Source organism: Eumetopias jubatus, unplaced genomic scaffold (genome assembly GCF_037043125.1).
Source record: "Eumetopias jubatus isolate StellerSeaLion01/CBP00866 unplaced genomic scaffold, mEumJub1_p1.0 scaffold_6, whole genome shotgun sequence".
Taxonomy (NCBI): Eukaryota; Metazoa; Chordata; class Mammalia; order Carnivora; family Otariidae; genus Eumetopias; species Eumetopias jubatus.
Genome location: NW_028274812.1, coordinates 89,388,763 through 89,392,530, shown reverse-complemented (window position 1 = coordinate 89,392,530; position 3,768 = coordinate 89,388,763). Strand labels below are relative to the sequence as shown.

Here is a 3,768-nt window from a genome sequence, read left to right as displayed (position 1 = left end):
CACAAATAAGTGAAAGCATATGATATTGACTTTCTCTGCTTGACTTATTTCACTTAGCATAATCTCCAGTCCCATCCATGTTGATGTAAGAGTTGGGTATTCATCCTTTCAGATGGCTGAGTAATATTTCATTGCATATATGGAATACATCTTCTTTATCCATGCATCTGTTGAAGGGCATCTCGGCTCTTTGCACAGTTTGGCTATCGCAGACAATGCCACTATGAACATTGGGGTGCATATGACCCTTCTTCTCACTACATCTGTGTCTTTGGGGTAAATACCCAGGAGTGCAATTGCTGTGTCATAAGGTAGCTCTATTTTTTATTTTTTGAGACACATCCACACTGTTTTCCAATGTGGCTGTACCAACTTGCATTCCCACCAACAGTGTAAGAGGGTTCCCGTTTCTCCACAACATCTCCAACATTTGTTGTTTCTTTCCTTCTCAATTTTTGCCATTCTAACTGATATAAGGTGATATCTCAATGTGGTTTTGATTTGAATTTCCCTGATGGCTAATGATGATGAACATTTATTCATGTGTCTGTTAGCCATTTGTATGTCTTCTTTGGAGAAGTGTCTATTCATGTCTTCTGCCCATTTTTTGACTTGATTATTTGTTTTTTCAGTGTTGAGTTTGAGAAGTTCTTTATAGATCTTGGATAGAAGCCCTTTATCTGTACTGTCATTTGCAAATATCTTCTCCCATTCTGTGGTTGCCTTTTTGTTTGGTTGACTGTTTCCTTTGCTGTGCAGAAGGCTTTTATCTTGATGAAGTGCCAAAAGTTCATTTTTGCTTTTGTTTCACTAGCTTTTGGAGATGTATCTTGAAAGAAGTTGCTGTGGCTGATGTCAAAGAGGTTATTGCCTATGTTCTCCTCTAGGATTTTGATGAATTCCTGTCTCACATTGAGGTCTTTCATCCATTTTGAGTTTATCTTTGTGTATGGTGCTAGAGAATGGTCATGTTTCATTCTGCATATGGCTGTCCAATTTTCCTAGGACCATTTATTGAAGAGACTGTCTTTTTTCCATTGTGTATTTTTGCCTGCTTTGTCGAAGATTATTTGACCATAGAGTTGAGGGTCCATACCTGGGTTCTCTATTCTGTTCCATTGGTCTATATGTCTGTTTTTGTGCCAGTACCATGCTGTCTTGGTGATCACTGCTTTGTAATATACCTTGAAATTGGGCAATGTGATGTCCCCAGCTTTGTTTTTCTTTTTAACCTTTCCTTGGCAATTCGGATTTTTTTCTGATTCCATACAAATTTTAGGATTGTTTGTTCCAGCACCTTGAAAAATGTCATTGGAATTTTTTTTTAAATGACCAAAAATTTTTATTTGACTAAATTCTATTTCATGCATAAGCATGACAGTCTCCCCTGTTTATTAGACTTTGGCAATAAAAAAAAAAAACAAAACAAGCAGCCTTATACAGAACAGTGAAAACGCCAAGAGTGAGGGTAATCTACAGTTTTACTGTAGGATAAATATGCATATTTTTAAAAGGCCTCTCTCCCTTTGGCCATATCAACTCTCAGTTCAGATCATTAAATAGAGACAAATTTTCAGAATCACTTCTTTACTTCTCCAAGATCTTCGATGCTATCATCATCCACCTCTGGCCATTTTTCCTGAATGACATCGATTATGTCATCTGTAAAGTCTCCCTGAATGATGATTTCATCCTCTCCTGTTACTGAGGCACCACAGGAGAATTTCTGAGCAAAAAATATTTGTGCTTTTTTAAGATCAATTTCGAAAGTTGCAAGGCCACACACTCTTGTTACATATTTCTTCTTTGCTCTAGGAATTTTGGCTATTGTAACTCTTTATGGTACAGTCTTCTTTTTTTGCTTTATTTGACCCCTTCCACCTCTCTTCTGCTTTTTCTTCTCTTCCTCTTCCCCTGCTGTGCCTTGACCCTCACTAATTCCAGCTTCTTGTTTCGGTGAATTTTCTACAGTAAGTTTTGCAAACTCATTTGGAAAATTCTTCTCTAACCACTGTCGACATTTAGCAACATCAGGCATATATTCACAGTACTCTGTTGGTAATGAACAAACTCCACAGTAAAGGACTCGAAGTGGGTAGTCTGCATCTAACTTGGTATTGCCCCTCGGGTCTCCTTTGCAATCATGCCCACCGGATTCAGAAATATCAGCAGCCATCTCACAAACCTGGGCGGTCGCACAACCCCCCGCTGCCTCCGCTCCCGCCACTACCGCCAGCTGAAACAACACATGCAACTCCTCTTCCACGGCCAGGGCCGCCTGAAAAGTGTCATTGGAATTTTGATTGGGATAGCATTGAAGGTATAGATTACTCTGGGTAGCATAGACATTTTAACAATGTTTATTCTTCCAATCCATGAGTTTGGAATGTTTTTCCATCTTTTTCTGTCTTCAATTTCTTTCATGAGTATTCCTAGAGTATAGCTCCTTTACCTCTTTGGTTAGGTTTATTCTGAGGTATCTTATGGTTTTTGGTGCTACTGTAAATGGAATTGTTTCTCTAATTTCTCTTTCTACAGTTGCATTGTTAGTGTATAAGAAAGCAACTCATTTCTGTGCATTGATTTTGTATCCTGCCACATTACTGAATTTCTGTATGAGTTCTAGTAATTTGGGGGTGGAGTCTTTTGGGTTTTCCACATAAAGTATCATGTCTTCTGTGAAAAGAGAGAGTTTGACTTCTTCTTTGCCAGTCTGAATACCTTTTATTTCTTTTTGTTGTCTGATTGCTGTTGCTAGGACTTATATTTCTGTGTTGAATAAATCTTTGACGTGTTCCTGATCTTAAGGGAAAGGCTCTCAGCTTTTCCCCATTGAGGATGCTATTCACTGTGGGTTTTTCAGAGATGGATTTTATGAACTTGAGGAATGTTCCTTCTATCCCTATACTCTGAAGAGTTTTAATCAGGAAAGGATGCTGTATTTTGTCAAATGCTTTTTCTGCATCGAGAGGACCGTATGGTTCTTCTCTCTCCTCTTATTAATGTGTTCTATCACATTGATTGATTTGCAAATTTTGAACTACCCTTGCATCCTGGGGATAAATCCCACTTGGTCGTGGTGGATGATCCTTTTAATGTACTGTTGGATCCTATTAGCTAGGATTTTGTTGAGGATTTTGGAATCCATATTCATCAGGGATATCAGTCTGAAATTCTCCTTTTTGATGGGGTCTTTGCCTGGTTTGGGGATCAAGGTAATGCTGGCCTCATAGAATGAGTCTGGAAGCTTTCCTTCTGTTTCTATTTTTTAAAACAACTCCAGGAGAATAGATATTATTTCTTCTTTGAATGTTTGGTAGAATTCTCCAGGGAAACCATCAGGCCCTGGACTCTTGTTTTTTGGGAGGTTTTTAATCACTGCTTCAATCTCGTTACTGGTTTTTGGCCTATTCAAGTTGTCAATTTCTTCCTGTTTCAGTCTTGTCAATTTATAGGTTTCCAGGAAGGCATCCATTTCTTCCAGGTTGCTCAATTTATTGGCATATATTTGTTGATAATAATTTCTAATAATTGTTTCTATTTCCTTGGTGTTAGTCATGATCTTTCCCCTTTCATTCATAATTTTATTAATTTGGGTCCTTTCTCTTTTCTTTTAGGTAAGTCTGGCCAGTGGTTTATCGATCTTATTAATTCTTTCAAAGAACCAGCTTCTAGTTTTGTTGATCTGATCTACTGTGTTTCTGGTTTCTAATTCATTAATCTCTGCTCTAATCTTAATTATTTCTCTTTTAATGTGTGGCTTAGGCA

General features: G+C 37.9%; 1 pseudogene; it reads right to left on the bottom strand.

Moving 5' to 3' along the window:
- Positions 1-1,521: 1,521 nt before the first annotated feature.
- Positions 1,522-2,266, bottom strand: LOC114204549 (density-regulated protein pseudogene; annotated as a pseudogene).
- Between the last annotated feature and the right edge of the window lie 1,502 nt (positions 2,267-3,768).